Here is a 21725-nt window from a genome sequence, read left to right as displayed (position 1 = left end):
ATCACGCCCTGAGCCAAAGGCAGACGCTTAACCGCTGTGCCACCCAGGCGCCCCTTATTCAGCATTCTTATTCAATTATAGTGCTAGAAGTTTCAGCCACAACAATACAACAGGAAAAAGAATTAAAAGGCATACAGATACAAAGGAAGAAATAAAATTGTCCCTATTTGCAGATAGCATGATTTTCTTGGTAGAAAATCCTAAGAAATTTACAAAAAATCCCCCTAGAACTAATAAATGGGTTCCCCACATTCACATGATACAGTATAAACATGCAAAAAATCAATTGTATTTCTGTATGCCAGCAAAGAACATGCAGACATTGAAGTTAAAAATACAATACCATTTACAGTTGCTTAAAAAACACTCAAGTGTAAATCTAACAAAACATGTACAGGGTTTGCATGCTGAAAACTACACAAAGCTGATGAAAGAAATCAAAGCAATCCAAAATAAATGGAGAGGCATATGTTCATGGATTGGAGAACTCAGCAGAGCAAAGATGACAATTCTCTCCAAAACCAAGAGCAAAGTTTAATGCAATTCCTATCAAAATCTCAGTGAGACGTTCTTTTTTAGATACAGATAAGATTACAATTTATGAGAAAAGGCAAAGAAATTAGAATAACTGAAACATTTTTGAAAAAGAATAAAGTGGGAGGAACCAGTCTATCCAATTTCAAGCTATTTGTTATGTAGCTATAGTAATCAGGAATGTGCAGTACTGGTGCAAAGATAGGCAATCGATTAATGGAACAAAACGAGGAACCCAGAAAAGACCCAAATAAATATGCCAGCTGATTTTTTACAAAGATGCCAAAGCACATCAGTAGGAAAGGTAGCCTTTTTCAGCACATAGTACTAGAGGACCTGGCTATCTGTAGGCAAAAAATGGACCTCGACCTGTCTTACACCTTATATAAAATTCAGCTCAAAATAGATCACAGACTTAAGTGTAAAACATACAATTATAACATTGTTAGAAAAAAACAGGAGAAAAATCTTCAAGATCCATGGCTAGGCAAAGAGTTTTCAGACTTGACACTAAAAACACAATCCCAGAGAGGTAAAATTGATAAATTGGACTTCATCAAAATTGAAACTTTTGTTCTATGAAAGACTCTGTTTTTGTTTTTTTAATAAAGATTTTATTTATTTATTTAAGAGAGAACAAGCTGGGAGGGGAACAGAGGGAGAAGCAGGCTCCATGCTGAGCAAGGAGCCTGATGCAAGACTCAATCCCAGGACCCTGAGATCATACCTGAGCCAAAGGCAGATGCTTACCCGACTGAGCCACCCAGGTGCCTCTAGGAAAGACTTTGTTAAGAGGATGGAAAGACAAGCTTAGAGTGGGAGAAAATAGTTGCAAACCATAGATCCTACAAAGGAGTAGTATCTAGAATACACAAAGAACTCTCAAAATTCAATTGTAAACAAGCAAACAATCCAGTTAGAACATGGGCTCCAAAGAAGATATATAGATGGCAAATGAGTACGCGAGAATATGCTCAAGGGCATTGGCTATTAGGGACATGCAAATTAAGGTCACAGTGAAATATCATTACGTACCTATCAGAGTGGCTAAAAGAAAAAATAGTGGCAACACCAAATGTTGGCAAGGATGGGGAGAAACTGGATCTCCCATACATTATTGGGGGGAATATAAAATATTACAGCCACTCTGGAGAATAGTTCAGCAGTTTCTTGTAAAACGTACCATGCAGCTCTCATACAAACCAGCAACAGTACTGCTGGGCATTTATTCTAGACAACTGAAGACTTACGTACAAAAATCGATACCTGAATGTTTATTGCAGCTTTATTAGTAATAGCCCAATCCTGGAAACAACACAGATGTCCCCAAAAGGGGAATGGTTAAACGCACAGTGACATACCCACACCACGGAATACTACTTAACAACATAAAGAGGGAACTATTGATTCACACAACGACCTGGATGAATCACTAGAGCATTCAATCTCCAAAGATCATATACTGTATGATTCCCTTTATGTCACATTCTGTTCGCCTTATAGAAAGTAACAGATTACGGGTTGCTAGGGGTTAGGGTGGGAGGCAGGTGGATGTGACTAGTCAAGGCCACCATGCAGGAAGCTGGTGGTGGCCGAGCTGTGCTGTATCTTGACTGCATCATTGGCGCTGTCCTGGCTGTGATACTGTAGTATAGTTTTGCAAAATGTTACCACTGGGGAAACCGGGTAAAGGCTACACAAGATCTCTCTATTTCCTATAACTGCGTGTACATTTACAATTACCTCGAGAAAAAAAAATCTGCTTGTTCGATTCTCTGGCTCCCCTTGCTTGGCATTTGCCTTGACCTATTACGGGGCCCTTGTTCTTATCGTCTTCCTTCCCCTGGGCACTGCGTCAGTTCACCAGAAAGCATTTCTGATGACTCTTCCAAATATGTCAGAGAGGACCGCTATTTGTCAGCCTGTAGGGGAAGTAGCACAAACATTTCCATAGCAGATTTCTGTGATTTCTGTGGTTAAAATTGGCAACAGGGACATTAGTGGATTACAATATGAATTCCCATGGGAGAATCCATGTGGAAAGAAATTAGAGTTTAGAGCTCTCTCTTATGTTCCCTAAAGCTTGAGAGGAAGCCAGTGGGGAAGAAGTCAGTAAAACGTCTCTAAGAGGATTTGCAGCATTTTGCAACCTTACTGTGGCTTCCTCCCCCTCTCCCTTGCCCCTGCCCCCACTGGAGGATACATTTGAATTTAGATGGATATCCCTAAGAAATCCATCTTTTCAGTTCACTCTTGGATTGTTTCTTTGTAGTCCTTGTCTTTTTTTTCTTTTTCTATCAGTATGTGAATCTTTTAAGTGAAAGAATATGTATAAATGTTGTTTGTTTTAATAAGCAAATAAGGGAAAGGGAGTTCATGTTTATTGATTTCATGATGCCAGATTGCCATGCTAATCATTTTACATTCGTTACTTAATTCTCTTGCAGAGTAGTCACTATTTTCCCCATTTCCTAGGTGTGGAAATTAAAGCTCAGGTTATGTGACTTCTCCCAAGGTCAGAGAGCGGGTAAGTGTCAGAGGCAGCTAACCACACAGGTCTACCTGGCTTCAGCGCCCCATCTATCTATCTATCTATCTATCTATCTATCTATCTATCTATCTATCTATCTATCTAATTATCTATTTATGTATCCATCCCAGAGAGTAAAAATCCACCTTGTATATGCTGAACTGTCACTTTCACATGGGTGGCATATTAATTCTTTTTTTTTTTTTTTAAAGATTTATTTATTTATTTATTTGACAGAGATAGAGACAGCCAGCGAGAGAGGGAACACAAGCAGGGGGAGTGGGAGAGGAAGAAGCAGGCTCACAGAGGAGGAGCCTGACGTGGGGCTCGAACCCGGAACGCCGGGATCACGCCCTGAGCCGAAGGCAGACGCTTTAACCGCTGTGCCACCCAGGCGCCCCTGGCATATTAATTCTTAATTAATACATTTAGTGCATTTTCTAGGGTGGCAAAATAAGAGTTTTAAAGCGAGTGTCTAGCTCAGGTCAAGGTTACCAAACTGCCATTAAGTCTTAAATGGTTGGTCTCTTTGATGAGGAAGAGTGTCTACGGCCAAGTGAAATTTTCTCTGCTGATTTGCTTTGGCGTTTATGCTGATGTGCTGTAAATCATAGATTCTAGCAACCAGAGCAAACACAGGTGCCACCTCTCTAGCTTACAGAGAAGGAAACTGCACAGTGAGAGTCAGAGCTCAGATCAATTGTCTGTAGACCAGCGCTCTTTCTAGTTTAGCATGTTGCTACAGAAAGAATACTCGGTGTATCTTCCGTGCTCATGACCTCTTTATACGGAAGAAAGCCTAGGCTAGTGCTTGAGATCACACACTCTGATATCACCCGGCTCTGCCTTCAGGATATGTGACATGAAACAAGCAATGAACTCCCTAAGGTCTGTTTCCTCTTCTGTAAGCTGGGATGACAATAGTACCAACCTCCGAGGACCATGGCGGAAATTAGATGAACTGTTGCATGTAAGTGCGTAGAACAGAGCCTGGCCTGCAGCAAACACTTGATAAGCTTTAGATAGTATCGTATTTAAGCAAGGGTTTTGCGAGGATATCATAAAGAGATGACCAGTACTTACGGAGATGATTTATTTCCAAGGCACTGGAGCCAGAGAGATGCATGTGGTTAAGCCGCCTCTGACACGTACTGGCTCTCTGACCTTTGGAGAAGTCACATAACCTGTCTGGGCTTTAATTTCCCCATCTAGAAGATGAGGGAAATAGTACCTCCCTTGCCAAGAGAATTAAATAACACACGTGAAATGCTTACTACAACCTGTTGGCACTCAATAGCTAGGAGTTCCTTATTCCCTTTTGCTTATTCAAACTGTTATGTAGCTTTCGGTTTGAAATGCTGTCTGCTGGCTGTCAGGTGGCTGCAGGGTTCATTGACCATGAATGTGGTCATAATTTACTCCAAAACTCCCCCCAAATAGGGGACATGTTTTATGTCAACCATGCTTCAGGTTATACGCGCTATCCGTCTTATAAGTAATGTTTTAGTTATTGTTTTAATGCTTCAAGAGAACCCGTTGCAACCACCTGGAAAGTGGCAGGGAGTGGAGGAAGGGTAGGGCTTTGGGCCCATGAAATGTTGGGCAGGAGAGCTGGGGGGCTGTGTGCTAGCTGTGGACCCTGGGGCGGGCTTCCCAGCCAGAGTTTCTCCTTCAGGGGAGATTAGAGAGGAAAACATAGCCCTTGAAGGACTGCTGTGAGAATCAAGATATCTATAAAACACAGAAAAGCAATAATAGCTAATAGTCATCCAGCATTTACTATGTGCCATACATTGTTCTAATTATTGCATATAATTGTCACAAACATCCTGGGGTGTAGGTACAATCACCACCATTTTGTGGATTAAAAACTCAGGCACTAAGAATTTATGTTACTGGCGCAAGATCACAGAGCTAGTTAAGAGGTAGAGTCTGGATTTAAACCCAGGATTGTGGTTCCAAAGCCTCAGCAATTAGCTGCCAAGCTTTACTGTCACTTTGGCACATAATAGGTAATAAATAAATATTAGTTTCCCATCCTTTCACTAAAGATAAGCTTGTTGAACTGGGAGCCATTTTCAGAGTCTGGGAACGTGGTATCCCCCCCACCCCGACCCACTCCATCTGAAGGAGTAAATCCAGCAACTAACTAATTAATAACAAGTGTACTTTTTTTGTATTTAATGATGTGATAATAAACTCTAGAAGCACGGTAGAATTTTTATCTAGTACTTAATGAAATACATATTTTTAACATTTTTACGGAAAAATTTAGACCTAAGCCAATGGAGAGGAGTGATTGTAAAAATCAAAGCAGATAAAAAAGTCACAGGAAAGAGGATGGATATTTACTGAGCATCTGTTATATCCCAAGCACTATGCTGGATGATTTCCTAACCTGGTTTTGTTTAATTTTCATAACATCCATGAGAGTTAGAGATTATCCTGGTATATGGATGAGGAAACTGGTTCACGGAGGCTAAGAAACTTGCCCATGCTCGCATATCTGGCAAGGGTTGAAGCCAAGATTCAAACCAGTTGTGTCCGAGTCGTCAGTGGATGGCTTCCCTGCCTCTGTTCCAGGAATCACATGGCCATATTCCTCGTAAGTCTGCCAAGATTTCCAAGTCAGGAAGTGTCGTTGGCTGGAATTTTCAGTGCCTGTGCATGGGCTATTCCCGGAAAGCCTTGCTCCTAAGGACAGCTGTTGAATTCTCGGGTGCAGGGGGAGGTGCTCTTCCCCTCTGAGCCAGGACAAAGTCTCAGCCTGCTCTTCTCCTACCCCAGGCACTGACATCCTACTGCTTCCTCTGAATTGAGCAGGGGTCCAAAAATTGAGACTTAGTTTTGTTCCTCTTAAATGCACACAGACCTGGGGAAAATGGAAGGCCCTTCTGGTAGGTCGTATAGGGGACTATTTATATGAACCACCAAGCAGGCTTCTGGCAAAGAATTTGTCTTAAGATTAGAAGAGTCAAAGCACACCAGTGTGATCGAAGCCTTTCCTTCCAGATTAGAGGGGAGAGATGTTGGTCTTTTTTGCCAACCCTGAGGGACTCCAGTCTTGAGCCCTAGGGAGCAAGGGCTGGGAGTAGAAATGAAGAGAATGGTTTGACTAAAATCTCTGTGATTGGGACCCATATGTCATGCATAACAACACAAAGGTGGGTCTGAGGAATGTGGAGGCCTCAGAGCACACTGGGGCAGGGAGCCAGCACCCAACAGGAAGAGCTGAGAAGCCTTCAGGGTGAGCGCACGAGAGACCACCTTCGGACCCCTAGAGCCCTGGAGTGGGGTGCAGGGGTAGGGTCCTTGAACTGAGTCTGAAGGATCCATACTGGCAAGTGGGGTAGATTCAAAGAAATTGTTGTGATACTATCATACTGATCCCATTTCTACTCTTACACAGGTATGTTGAAGAAAAGGTGGGTTAGGATATGCTTTTAGAATGCCTCTTATCCCCAGAGACATAATTTATGACCTCTGAATCTAATCTGGAGGAGACGTCTCACAGATGTTAATTAAACAATCACGCAAATATGTGACTTCAAACGTAAATGGGAAGTACAAGGTGCCCTGCTGGTGTGTGAAGGGGAATCTAATTGGCCCAGAGGATGAGAGAAGAGAAAGGAGCGGTCTCCCTGAGGGTGTGATGCGGGCATGGGGAAGGGTGCGAAGATCCCGCAGCAGATGTGAGAAGGTCAAATAAATTACAAAGGGCCAGAGGAGCAGCAGAACAAGACTTATGGGCTGTTTCTTCTCTGATCTGCATTTTATTTATTTAATTATTTTTAATGATTTAATTTTCTATTTGATAGAGAGCATGAGTGGGGGTAGAGGCAGGGGGAGCCCGACATGGGGCTCCATCCATCCCAGGACCCCGAGATCATGACTTGGTCAGCTTTGCCTTTCAAGGCACGTGGACAGGGCGGGGTGGGGGGGCGTGGGGGCTTGTGTGCAATCCAATAACCCGGACTCCACATATGCTTCATTCACCAACAAGTTATATGAGTTTAAGCAGATTTTATAACCTCCACTTTTCTACATACAGAGGAGAGCAGAGAAAGGAGTGGAGTCGGCCACATGATCTTTACAAGTCCTTCTGGGTCTTAAAAAAAATCTAATAGCAGGGGTGCCCGGGTAGCGCAGTCGTTAAGCGTCTGCCTTTGGCTCCGGGCGTGATCCCGGCGTTCTGGGATCGAGCCCCACATCGGGCTCTTCTGCTAGAAGCCTGCTTCTCCCTCTCCCACTCCCCCTGCTTGTGTTCCCTCTCTTGCTGGCTGTCTCTCTCTCTGTCAAAAAAAAAAAAAATCTAATAGCAGCTTTTAAAAAACCCTCTGATACTTAACTTTTTGAGAAAGAGCTTATTCTTTTAACTTCATAATCCCTCAGCAGTGTCCAGTCTTCCCTATTGACTCTCAAAGTAGGGCTTAGGAAGAATAGAGCTTATTTTGCTACCGTGTGAGGTCTCATTATTTCATTGAACACATGTTGTCATTCATTACCTCACACCTGGTCCAGGTGCCACGGATTCAAAGGAGAACAGAATGTGTCACTGCCCCCACCAACTACCCCCAGTCCGCTGTCCACTTGGAGGACAAACATATTATCAGGTAATTGCAATATAAAGTGATAAATGCATTGCTAGAGATATACAGGCAGCGTAAAAGGGAACTAGTGGAAGGCCACCTAAGGCATGTGTAAGACTAATATTGTTGGTTACGCTGGGGATATAAAAAAAATTGGCGTGTCAGACAAAGTGGATGCTTAATGAATGGATGTGGCTGAACATGTGAATGAATCGTATTGCTGTGATTTTAACTTCCCACAGTTAGATGGCTGATTCTAAGACCCCTATTATCCTTTCATAAAAGGAAAAAATTAATCACGGTTGCCATTGTTATGATTCTGAAGAGCACAGGTGCTGTCCATGCCCCCATGGGTAACGTTTACCCACGCTCTATTTTTTTCCCCTCACTTTTCATTAGGTGATTGTTTCTACCATGAATCTTTCCTCCCAGAGCCTAGAAAGCCTGCCCTTGGCCAGTTTCATCTTATTGTGTTAAATTGTGTTAGAAAGGAATGAGTTCAATGTACAAAACATGAGAGGCAGGTGGACGACTAAAACCTGGGGGAGAGCAATTCAATAAAAGTTTCCTCCCCAAGGATGGGAGCTCCAGAGGGGGTAATACAAGTCTGTGAAATGATGCAGTCATTACTGAGCTGTGGAGATAGCCAGGTTGAAAGATTGGAGTTTTCCCCTCTCCCTCTAATTTGCTCTGAACACGTGCTATAGTAAAAAATGGGATTGGAAGCCCTAAGTGCAAATCATCAACTTCAGAAGAAAAATGTTACTTTTATGCCGTCCATTAACACATTTACCTGCTCCATATGCTCCAGCACTTACCAGAGAAAGTGGGATTTGCCCAATGAAAATTGAGAGCACATTTCTGAAAAATTGTTTTCCATAAATCTTGCAAATTACCGTGCTCAAATATTCTAGGTTGTAGCCAGACCAGCCTCCGGGGAGCGATTATCAGGGAAATAACCATGAACAGCAATCAGATCTCGCACAGAGCTGACTAGCAACACCAGGATGTGACCTTTCCGCAGGCATTCATGTGGGCCCGCCTGAGCTGCCAGGAGCACTGTAATTAATGGGGCACCAGAGAATGGCTTCTTCTCTATGAGCTGCTAATTAGTGCTCCCGGAGACACATATCCAGAACCATATCCAGGGTGTCACGTTCTGATCCTGCTTGCTGAGCGCGATTGGATGACTGTGTAAGGGCTGCACTGACGAGATCCCAGTACCACCTTGCTGTGGTCCTTTCTTTTCTTCCAAAGAGGTCCCACAGGAGGAAAACTATGGGGATTGAGTAATACCTTCAGTTTCTACTTTCCTTTTTTGGAAGGAGGTGATGCATGATTTCATTAGCAATATCATGAGTATCGAACACACTGAATGGTTTTGATCTCACAGATGGTTTTCTTTCCTTTTTAGCGTATGATGTTTGGGGCGGATGGTGTGACGTGGAGAACACCACCACCCACAGTCGGGTGAGGTGGAAACTTACCTGCAGGGTTGCCATACATGGTTGGGCAGGTTGGGTCCCGCACAAGGACGCCAGCTGAAGGGTGGAGTGGGGCCTGAATCCAGCCCCCTGTCCACCTACTCAGCATGTGTCTCAGCACATTGGAACCCAGCCATTCTGGCTCCAGAGTTGGAATTTAAATTCTTAACCGCACACCAGATGGACTTTGTAAACTAATAGTCTACCTGGAAACCAGCTTTATCATTTACCAGCTAGCCATCATCGAAGCCTTAGGAGAATATGAAGATTGAAGTAAACCTTCTAAACCCCAAAAAAGGAAGTTAGATACTAGGATATTGTCTGTGATTGGTATTTCCAGAAGAAAGGATCGCCCACCCTAGTGCACACACCATGTTTTACTTCTCCCATTCAGTATGAAGGTCTATAAGTAAACGGATGGGATTGTCTATTCACACATCTTCCAGGGAGACACGAAGGTCTGGTTCACGGGGGTCAAGGTTGCACTGTAACTGATGTTTAACATCAGTGTCCACAATTCCGCTGAATCAGTCTTCTCAGACCAACGCTGTGTCCTTGGCAATAGTGCACTGGAAACACTGCGGGCTGTAGCCACAGGCTTAGCGTCAGGTCTTTCCAGCTGAGGGGACTTTAGCATATTAGCTTCTGGGCTTCAATTTCCTTATCTGTAAAATGCCTTCTTCTCAGAGTTGTTAGAATTAAAGAAGCAGATAAAACCTCTAGCACAGAGACTGCAGCAACATCATAGTATCAGTTTCTGAGGACTGCCGTACGTAACAAAGCAAATTTGGTGGCTTACAACAACAGAAACTTACTCTCAGAGTTCTGGAGGCCAGAAGTCCAATATCAAGGTGTTGGCAGAGCCATGATCTCTCGGAAGTCTCGGGGGAGGCTCCTTCCTCACGTCTTCCTGCTCCTGCCGAACTCACGTGTTCCTTGGCTCGTGGCCGCATAACTGCCTATCACAATCTTCCCTCCGTGCCCGTGTCTTCACATCGTCTCCTCTCACTGTGTGGCTGTGTCCTGATTTCTCTCTCTCTCTTTCTCTTTTTAAAGATTTTATTTAATTATTTGAGAGAGAGGCAGAGGGAGCAGCAGACTCCCCGTTGAGCGGGGAGCCGACGCGGGGCTCCATCCCAGAATCCTGGGATCACGACCCCAGCCAAAGGCAGACGCTCAACCAGTGGGGCCACCCAGGCGCCCCATCCAGATTTCTCTCTTTTAGGAGATCAGTCATAGTGGGTTAGGGCCCATCCTGACAACCTCATCTTAACTTGATTGCATCTGCAAAGACCCTGTTTCTGAATTAGGTCGCATTTGTAGGTACCAGGGATTAGAGTGTCAACATTTCTTTCCACATTTCAATTCAAGCCGTACTGATTTCCCATCTGTAGGAAAATAATAATTAATACTCAGTGTTTAATGACTTCAGAGTTTCTTAAAAGACTTTTATTGTATCTGCCCTGAGAGACAGGACTTTATATTTTTTGTAAAGGGGGAAATCTCCAGTAAATGTAGGTGGCAGTTTCGTCATAGGAGGTGAAGATATCAATCTAGGTTTGGTGCAAAATTCTCCTGTTTTGGGAAATAGCACCAGAAGATACTATTTTTCTATTAAGATTTTACCACAATCACTTTTCCATGTTGGAACATAGTTTTTATAACTTTCATAATTATTATGTCCTCTAGTTGATGTACCACAATTTATTTTCTGCTTGTCGGGTATTTACAAGGCTCTAATCAAGAATGTTTTATGGCGCCTGGGTGGCTCAGTCGGTTAAGCATCCAACTCTTGATCTTGGCTCCGGTCTTGATCTCAGGGTAGTGAGTTCAAGCCCCTGCACTATGCTCCACGCTGGGCATGGAGCCTATTAAAAAATAAATAAATAAATAAATAAAGAAAGAAAGAAAGAAAGAAAGAAAGAAAGAAAGAAAGAAAGAGAGAAAGAGAGAAAGAAAAAGAATGTCTTGACTGGGGGCACCTGCCTGGCTCTTGATCTTAGGGCCGTGAGTTCAAGCCCATGTTGGGCATGGAGACTACTTAAAAAATAAAAGAAAATGCTATTAAAAAAAAATGTCTTGATTGAATCAAGAATTCAACTGATGTCATGTAACTCTACAATACTGTTAGACCAGTCTTCCCAAATTGGTGCCATGTCCTTGGCAACTGTGCACTGGAAACAAAGTTAGTTCTGGAGTCACACCAATAGTCATGTCTCAATCCCTGGCCTTTCCAGCTGTGTGAACTTGGCATATCAAAAAAAAAAAAAGTGGTAGAACAATATGTAAAATAAGCATATATTTATATTCATATGGAAAACTCTATTTTATCTGCTCAGAGAAGAATCTGGAAAGGTAAATGCAAAAACCATTGAGCAGGGCAAGCCCTGAGAAGTGAGAATGGAAATGAGGTGTGGGGAGAGTAGGACGTTCACATTTTACTACATGTACATTTATATTAAAAACATTTTTTACAGGGGGGCACCTGGGTGGCTCAGTTGTTAAGCGTCTGCCTTCAGCTCAGGGCGTGATCCCGGGGTCCTGGGATCGAGCCCCACATCGGGCTCCTCTGCTGGGAGCCTGCTTCTTCCTCTCCCACTCCCCCTGCCTGTGTTCCCTCTCTTGCTGGCTGTCTCTCTCTCTGTCAGATAAATAAATAAAATCTTTAAAAAAAATTTTTTTTTTTACAGGGTCACCAGGGTGGCTCAGTTAAGCATCTGCCTTCGGCTCAGGTCATGATCCCAGGGTCCTGGGATTGAGTCCTGCATAGGGCTCGCTGTTCAGAGGGGAGCCTGCTTCTCCTTCTGCCTGCCTCTCTTCCTGCTTATACTTTCTCTCTCTGACAAATGCGTAAATAAAATTTTTAAAAAAATAAATTTTTTTTTTCCAGGGACACCTGGTGGCTCAGTCAGATAAGTGTCCAACTCTTGTTTTCAGCTTAGGTCATGATTTCAGGGTCATGAGATTGAGCCCTGCACCTGGCTCGAGCTCAGTGGGGAGTCTGCTTGACATTCTCCTCTCCCTCTCCCTCTGCCCCTCCTCCCTAACTCCACACAGTCTCTCTCTCTCTCTCTAAAATAAACAAATCAGGGGCACCTAGGTGGCACAGCGGTTAGGCGTCTGCCTTCTGCTCAGGGCGTGATCCCGGCGTTATGGGATCGAGCCCCACATCAGGCTCCTCCGCTATGAGCCTGCTTCTTCCTCTCCCACTCCACCTGCTTGTGTTCCCTCTCTCGCTGGCTGTCTCTATCTCTGTCAAATAAATAAATAAAATCTTTAAAAAAAAATAAATAAAATAAACAAATCAATCTTAAAAAGAATTTTTTTTTCAATAAGCATGTACTTCCCTAATTTTTAATGAACCAATTCAAAGCAAACAAAGGGGCAACCGGCTAGCTGAGTCGGTAAAGCATGCGACTCCTGGTCTTGGGCGGTGAGTTTGAGCCCCACTTTGGGCACAGAGCCTACTTAAAAACAAAACAAAGAAAAGCACCTATTTTAAAAGCAGGTAATCGTTTGGAAACTAAAGGAATTTAATGTTTTGAATTTACCCATTTCCTCTCTATCACTTACTTACCAAGTAGAAAAGATAATTGTGGAGAAAAGAGAACTTGAAAAGAGAAATAGAAAAGAGAAATATTTGTTGCTCTTACTGTTGTCTCCGATTATAATTTCTTTGTAACCCACTAACAGTCCACTCGGATATCCGAGTCTCTTTGCCATTCTTTTTAGAGGAAAAAAAAAACTGGAAAAATTAAAAAAAAAATTTTTTTTGAAAAATAAACATATCCTTTTATTAGAATACTACTGAAGAAGTATTTGAAACTTTGCTTTTGTTGTTTGCTGATGCTGTTTTTTAATAGGCTTTATTTTACAGCTGAAACCTGATTCTGCATTGTAAGCAAATATTTTTCTTACTTTTCTGGACAAAAATTATCCTTAGTTTATGAAGTTCTGGAAAGCATATATTCAGTAAAAACTTCAGAATGATTGCAAGTCTCCTCGGTATAGTAGTAATGATTCCTCAATTATTTTTTTCTATAGTTCTGTTCAATAAATTCTGTCTTCTCAAAGAATGCATAGCTCAGCATCACATATCATGTGTTACTTTTCTTTCTTTTTTTAAAAGTAAGCTCTAGGCCCAACATGGGGCTTGAACTCACGACCTGGAGATCAAGAGTCTCTTACTCTAGCAACTGAGCCACCCTATTGTGTATTACTTTTAACGTCTGCTTTTGAAAAAGCAGTGTATACAAGTTTTAAAAGATGAGGATTCTTGCACTTTACTCTTCTCACCATTCTAACAAATACTGAAAAACTCTAGGAAGTTAGTGTATTTCCTAGATATACCTAGGAAATGAAATGACTTTAAAAAAATGTAATTTCCTTATTTTCTCTTTAATATCTTTCTCTTGTTATCATTCATTTAATTACCTATTGGCTTAGAGAAAAGTTCTTTATGCGATATCATTCCTGTTGATTTATACTTATTGAAAGGTTATATCAAAAATTTTCACAAATAATTGGGCCTGAAAAAATTATATTTGATTTGCAAATTATGTATTAACACAAATTAATAAGATCTGTTTTCAGTAAGTTTCATCATCAATTATTGACAGGTTGAAACAGATCAGTTAACATTATTTGAATACTTGACAGATTCTGACAAGTAAAAACAAGATCTAAGTTCAGGTTGAGAGGTCATTGGGGATATTTCGAAACCTTTCGGACGTCAGAGGTGAGACTACAAAGATGGTTTAAATGACCTTATGTACGTATATGGCCCTACACTGATTTCTGTAGTGCTTCTGGAGGCTGCCAGTACTTGTTATTCTTTAACACTCTCATCATCATCAACTTTATTTAAAAAGCGTTTATGAGTCACCTAACTATGCACGGACAGTATGATGGTCTGCATGGGTGATGCCCAGAGAGGTCCGTATACATAAACAAAGATCATGGCTGCTGTTAACCTCTGATACTGTGCCTTTTGGGAATTAGGTAGCATAAACATGGCTTCTCTCTGAGGTTATAGATACAAGATGAGACTGGGATAATTTGGTGTTGCTTCAGTGCATTGAGGACTGACTGGTTCTTAGGCATTTTTTTTTTTTTTTAAGATTTTATTCATCAGGGAGAGAGCACAAGCAGGGGGAGTGGCAGGCAGAGGGAGAAGCAGGCTCCCTGCTGAGCAAGGAGCCTGATGCTCCTGGGATCATGACCTTAACCGACTGAGCCACCCAGGCGTCCCTGGGCGTTTTGAATCCCTTATAATAGCAAGCCCAGAGACTGGCACACAAAGGCTCCTTAATACATGCTTGTTGCATCACCTGATGACCTTCAACTGATTACGAAGAAAAGTGCCGAGAAAAAAAATCTCAGGAGAGTAAATGTAATGCTTGGGCCACATGCTACCATATCAACTTGAGCATTTATTTTTTAGAAAGAAACAAAAATAAAAACATATTCTTCTGTGTAACTAACAGGGCTTTGGACATTGAAAAAGCAGAATAGATTTTTATTTTCAAATCTTTTTAAATCACGTGGGATAAAAATATCATTTCTTTTTGCATCAGAAATTTGAGACATATTGAAAAATTTAGAAATATAACTTCCAGGAAAAAAATGAAATTTCAACATTAGGGGGGTCGAATAATGCAATTAATTATTACTCGCTTAAAGAAGAATAATCAAATAATGATCTTATCAGATGCTGAAAAGACAGTTGACAAAATTCAATATGCATTCTTTCTTTATTTTTTAAAAAGATTATATTTATTTAGTTGACACAGAGCGAGAGAGCACAAGCAGGGGGAGCAGCAGAGGGAGAGGGAGAAGCAGACTCCCCATTGAGCAGGGAGCCCGATGTGAGGCTTGATCTCAGAACGCTGGAATTGGGACCTGAGCTGAAGGCAGATGCTTAACTGACTGAGCCACCCAGGCACCCTGCATCCTTTATTTTAAAAGAAACTATTAATAAGCTTTGATAAAGTCAGAAACCACTGCAAACATCATCATAATGAGACATTAGGAGATTTCCACTAAAGATGGGACAAGATAGAAATTCTACCATCACCATGATGTTATCTTGGATTTTTTTTCATACCACACTCAGAAGCATATTCTAAATGAATTAAAAATCCAAATATAAAAAAAGTTTCATAAAAGTACTAGAAGAAAGTATGGTGTTTTGTTTTTAAAATTATCCTGGAGGTGAAGATGGCCTTCCAAAGACATGTCAAACCTTAAGAGCCATAAAGGAGAGATTGAGGCACCTGTTCTCAGAAATATTTTTTAAATTTCTCTTTAATGAATGACACATAAACAAAACTAAGTGTCAAGCAGCAGGCAGAGAGGAAATGTTTTCACAGAACCATATGAGAACCATAATATATAAAGAGCTTTTTTAAAACACAAGAAAAAGTAAGGCTCCCACCCCTCAGAAAAGGGAGCTGACAGAGAAAGAAGTACAAATGGCCAAGAAACATGAAAACTTAACCTCACAAATAGTCTGGAACATACAAATAGAAACAACAACAATATGTGATTTTCATCCCCACGATTCACAAAAATAAATAAAAATATACTCACATTCAATCAGTGGGAGTGTTCATCGTTACAAACTTTTATGGCGAGCAATTTGGCAACGCCTAACAAAACAGTCATGCTTCTAGACATTGACTCGGTGGTACACGTCACTCTGTGTGGTGGGTATTTATGGCAGCATTGTTTGCATGAAAAGGCCAAACTGGGAAATCGTGGGATACGTAAGGTACAGTGGTAACTACATTTGCTAAGGGTGAGGCAGTGTTACATGTGCTGACATGGAAGATGTGTCTGACTCATTATTAAGCAACTTTCAGAACAATATGTGTAGTGCACTCCACTATGTGCAGAAAAATAAATTCACAACACCTGTATGTATAAACAGACACATATGCATAAGCAAACTTCTGGAAGAACACACGGTGAATATCTCTACCTGAGGGATAATGTATGGTGTAGGGAATCCCACCCCTATGGGGCCAAGGGAAAGATGAATAGAGATTTTGACGTTTTTGCTCTATACACCTCTGTATTGTTTGAATTTTTAAGCACGAATGCATATTTGTATTATAAAAATTAATTATAAAAAGAGAGAAATGTAATTCATATAATGTATAGATTGTTGTTGTTTTCCATAAGCAGATATTAGGATGCAAGCAAGGTGTATGAAATTACGTAGGACTTGAAAAAAATCACTTTCATCACAGGCAGGGCAACTGTTTTCTCACTGACAGAAGATTTTTATTTTCTTTAAATGTCAAATACCATAATTTGCTGTGTCTCACCTTGGAAAAGTGTCTGCTGGGCCTTCAACCCTGGCCGCTGAAAAGGAAATTTGAGTATAAGCAGAGCCCACTTAAATGCAAGGTTTTTCTTATTGGGATGTTAGTATTAAAAGAAAAACTTAAAGGGGCACCTGGGTGGCTCAATTGGTTAAGCATCTGCCTTCAGCTCAGGTCATGATCTCAGGGTCCTGGGACTGAGCCCCCAGTCAGGCTCCCTGCTTGGCAGGGAGTCTGCTTCTCCCTCTTCCTCTGCCCCTCTCTCTCACCCCCCCGTGCTCGAGCGCACGTGCACACTCTCTCTGTCTCAAATAAATAAATAAAATCTCTTATTAAAAAAAAAAAAGAAAAAAGAGAAAAAATTAAAAAATATAAAAGAAAAACTTTTATTTATTTTTTGCTTGTTTTTTAAATTTAATTTTTAATTTTTAATTTAAATTCAATTTAGTTAATATGTAGTGTATTTGCTTGTGTTTTTTAAGTTTTTGTTTAAACTCTAGTTTGTTAACATATAGCATAATATTGGTTGCAGGAGTAGAATTTAGTGATTCATCACTTACATACAACACCCAGCACTCATCACAACTAGTGCCCTCCTTAATCCCCATCACCCATCTAGCCCATCTCCTGCCCACCTCCCTTCCAGCAACTGTCAGTGTGTTCTCTATAATTAAGAGTCTTTTATGGTTTGTCTCTCTCTCTTTTTTTCTTCCTTCTCCTATGTTCATCTGTTTTGTTTCTTTCTTTTTTTTTTTTAAAGATTTTATTTATTTATTTGACAGAGATAGAGACAGCCAGCGAGAGAGGGAACACAAGCAGGGGGAGTGGGAGAGGAAGAAGCAGGCTCATAGTGGAGGAGCCTAATGTGGGGCTCGATCCCATAATGCCGGGATCACGCCCTGAGCCAAGGCAGACGCTTAACCGCTGTGCCACCCAGGCGCCCCCATCTGTTTTGTTCCTTAAATTCCACATCTGAGTGAAATCATATGATATTTATCTTTCTCTCACTGACTTATTTCACTTAGAATAACATTCTTTAGCTCTATGCACATCATTGCAAATGGCAAGATTTCATTCTTTTTGATGGCTGAGTAATATTCCATTGACTATATACACCACCGCTTCTTTATCTGTTCATCAATTGGTGGACATTTGGACTTTCTCCATAGTTTGGCCACTGTTGATAATGCTGCTGTAAACATTGGGGTACACGTGCCCCTTTGAATCACTATATTTGTATCCTTTGGGTAAATACCCAGTAGTGCAATTGCTGGGTCATAGGCTAGCTCTATTTTTAACTTTTTGAGGAACCTCCATACCGTTTTCCAGAGTGGCTGCACCAGCTTGCATTCCCACCAATGGTGTAAGAGGGTTCCCCTTTCTCTGTATCCTCGCGAACATCTGTTGTTTCTTATGTTGTTAATAGCTAAAAAGAAAAACTTTTAAAGGTATTGCTAGTTGAAGTCTCTTGTTGAGTATGATCCTCCCTCCCTCCCTCCCTCCCTCCCTCCCTTCCTTCCTTCGTCTCTTTTCAATACTTCTGGTCTTGGGCAGGCCAGGAAAGAAGGGGGGTGGGTAAACTGAAGTTATGCAATGAGATCCGCATGTACGAGGTCAGAGGCCAGTCTCACAGTGTACTACATATCCTCGAATTTCTAGGTACCCTTAGGTGCGCTGTAACAACCTCACTCTCCAGGCAGCCATCCAGGAGGTAAAGAGAAGAATGTGGGACTAGGGACAGGGCAAGCGCCGGGCTAAGAAAGAATCCATTGGGGGTGTCCAGCCGACTGAATGCCAGAGTTCAGAGCGGGGAGGTGACGTGGAGCTGGCACATGGCAACAGGAGGCTGAGCAAAATGATCTCCGGAAGCAGGGGAGTGGCAGAAATCCTAAGCTTACATAATTCCCTGGGAAGATTTTTTTTTCTGAGAATATCTCAAAAGTGACATTATGAGTTCTTTTGCCTGAAGAGGTGCTGGTAATCAGAATTAGAGTTCAGAAACAAGAGAAGGAGGATATCTGTCTCTTCCCATTGAACAGATCACTTACCTGATTATTAGCAAGCCAGTTTGTACAACACTTTTGTACCACGAGAGTGAAATCCGTACTTTCTTAAGGCAGGTAGTTCACTGTTTCTAATGTCAAGTTACTTGTTACCTCGTATGTTTCTTTGTAGGTTACAAGCTCCCAGTAACAGGGAGACAGGCCATCATCTTGTGTTCCTTGGGATGTTTTGTTCTATAGCATTGAAACATTAATCTCTTCCTTAACTTGAGTTTTATAACACCTCTGTCTCAGCTTGTCTGTTCCCCTGGCACCCTATTTCCTATACATACAGGATTCTGAGAGCAAGGTTATTACTCTTAGCAGAATCTATTTATAATCCCACAGGGCTGGCAGGGATGTTGAAATATTGTTAGAACAATATTGAAGTATAAATCTTGCTCCCTCCATTGTCAGGCCTTCAGTACAGGTCAATCATTTGTTATTGCTAAACCACATATTGATAGTTTTTTTTGTATCGATCCATAGGTCAATTAGCTGGTTTCATCCAACCCAGCATTTTCACTACTCTATGTGACTTTGGTTACCTACATTGGCTCCTAGGGGAGGAGGTGTTCTGGTGTTCTGGAATCTGAAGATATAAGGTGTTTATTCAGAACTTTCTCTTATCTCACCTGCGCCTGCATTTTTTGTTTGTTTCAAATGACATTGCCTTGACGTAGGGCTCCAAAGTGTGGCCTTTTTTCCTTTCATTTTCACTGCCATTTATTTCTCAGGGGTTCTTGCTTAAAACCTTAAAAACCCTCAAACTTCTTGATATTTCTACTTTCACACACATTTCTAAAGCACTGGGCTCCGACTTTTGCTTTGACTGTTACCAGTTTTGAGATCTTGAGATTCCTCCTCCTGGAATCCTTGTTTCAGGCAACAAGGAAGAGAGCGTTGTAGCAGAAGGTCCTTGACTGAGATCTCTGCTTCCGTAGAGGATGCTTCGGATTTGCCCAGGCTCTAGAGAGAGTGGCTGAGAGAGATTGACGTTTGGTTTCCTTCTCCGTGAAAGTGTAGGAGGCACAAGGGCAGCCCACATGTGACTTGCTCTGTGATCACATCTGCTTTCTTGAGCATAACAGAAGGCTCTGACACATCCCCTACTTCCTTCTTGGCTTTGAAATGACAAGGGAGGCTGAGTTAAGTTACGGTGGGTGCTCCACTGGTGGAATTCAGAGCTATACTGGGTGAGACACAAGCCAGCTTCACAAACAAAGAAGCTAACAGTAAGATTCATCAGAGAGCATGTGCAGGTCAGAAACCCAGTGGTTGAGCACCGGACCGGTGGGGCTAGGTTGGGAGAGATGGATAGGGGGCTATGTGATCTGTCTCACAGAAATCCCCAAAATGCTGCAGCGTGAGGAAACCAGAGATGAGGGAACGCACTGCCCTAGGCGTGTGGGGTGGGTGTCTAATTTTTTTATGATAATCACCTGTGACCCACAAGGAATAACCAGACCCTAAAAAGGCGGTAAACCATTGAAGGTGTTGTCACTAGTCCCTGCTCAATGGTGATATCAAGAGAGATGTTAAGTTCCCTGGTTAGCTTCTACAAAAGACCAACCCTAAAGGCCCTCAGTAGCAACCCTGTGGGGACCCCTCTCACTCTTGAGAGCTTTCTCTGTATCTTCATTTAATAAACTTCTGTCACTTTACTCACCCTCCATTGTCCTCCAGATTCATTCTTCGACTCCATGCGACAAGCACCTGGCTCTCCCGCTTCATAGTTACCATATAATCCAGCAGCTCCACTCGTAGGGAGATATCCATGCGAAAAAAGAAAACCGATGTGTATGCAAAAACTTGTGCATGGACATTCATAGGACATTGTTTATAATAGCCTCAAAGTGGAAATAACCCAAATGCCCATCAACTGATGACTGGATGAGCAAAATGTGGTATATCCATGCAATGGAATATTATTTGACAAGAAAAGGAGTGAAGTCTGGTATGTGCTACCTGAATGTAGATGAACCTTGAAGACATTATGTGAAGTGAAAGAAAAGCCAGGCACAAAAGGCCACATGTTGTGTGATTTCATTTACACGAAATGTCTGGAATAGGCAAATCTATACAGACAGAAAGGGGGCTTAGTGGTTGCTTCGGGCTGGGGGGTTGGGGAGGATGGGGAGGGACTGCTAATGGGTATGAGGTTCCTTTTTAAAAAATGTTCTAAAATTAAATTGTGGTGATGTTTGTGTAACCAAGTGAACGTACTCCAGACAAATCTATACTTTAAATGGGGTAAATGAATGGTACGTGAATTATATCTCAACAAAGCTGTTTTTATTTTTAAAGAAAGAAACAGCACACTTAGAACTAGTAAAAGTATAGCATTGGCAACAGACATTTAGGTGCGTGTGGCAATCAGGAAGCCACACCTCAACCGCATTTCCTTCCTGGCAATGTCTCCTGCCTTCCTGAAGTCCTGTGTTTCTTACATCAGAACCATTGCTCGGAATTAACATCGATTCCCCACTACCTAGCAGACCCTGGGTCTCAAATCCTCCTTTCCAACCTTATGTCCCACACGCATCCTTTGTTCCAAGTTGCCTGGTCTCCTCACCTTCTGCCAAACCCTCGCATGCCTTCCTCTTCACTCCCACTGTGCTGCCAACTTGAAATAGCATATGGCATCCTCCCAGCCTTCTCTCTTTCTGTCTCCGAGATAAGCTAGTAGAGATCCCACCATCTTGTCTGAGTGCGCTGATCACCTGAAGGCCTCCTTTCTCCAATGCACATCTTCCTCATTGTCTACCTCATTCTCTTTCACGACATAGACACTGCCAGTGTGCATAGAAGAGTGTCACACATTTCCTTGTATGCATATTTCTTTCTCCCTCTCCCCCATTCATATGCATTTATTTTGGGGGTGATGGAGGAATAGACTGGGTTTTGAAGGATCCCCGATACTATCGCACCCCTCCCCAACTCACCACACTGTCAAACGATAACTTCCAACACGTTACAGTTAAGGATGACAAGAAACAGAATGGTCTTTTAAAAATATTATTTTCTTATTGCTAGAGGAAAAATACATTTGAATATAGAACATTGGAAATAGAGGGGAGCATAGAGAAAAAAATGAAAATTGTCCTTAAGTTCCCTGCCCAGAGGTAGCTGACATTAGCATTTTCTTCTCTAACATCGTATACACACACATACACGTGTAGCCGTTTAAAACTCAAAGGGACAGAAATGCAATTTTT

General features: G+C 41.9%; 1 pseudogene; it reads right to left on the bottom strand.

The window, feature by feature from the left end:
* Positions 1-20286, bottom strand: part of LOC103658071 — a 38973-nt pseudogene extending 18687 nt beyond the window's left edge.
* Between the last annotated feature and the right edge of the window lie 1439 nt (positions 20287-21725).

The sequence above is a fragment of the Ursus maritimus genome, unplaced genomic scaffold, assembly GCF_017311325.1.
Source record: "Ursus maritimus isolate PB19 unplaced genomic scaffold, ASM1731132v1 scaffold_11, whole genome shotgun sequence".
In the NCBI taxonomy this organism is placed as follows: domain Eukaryota; kingdom Metazoa; phylum Chordata; class Mammalia; order Carnivora; family Ursidae; genus Ursus; species Ursus maritimus.
Note: the sequence above shows the minus strand (reverse complement) of the source record. Positions and strands in the feature narration are given on the sequence as shown.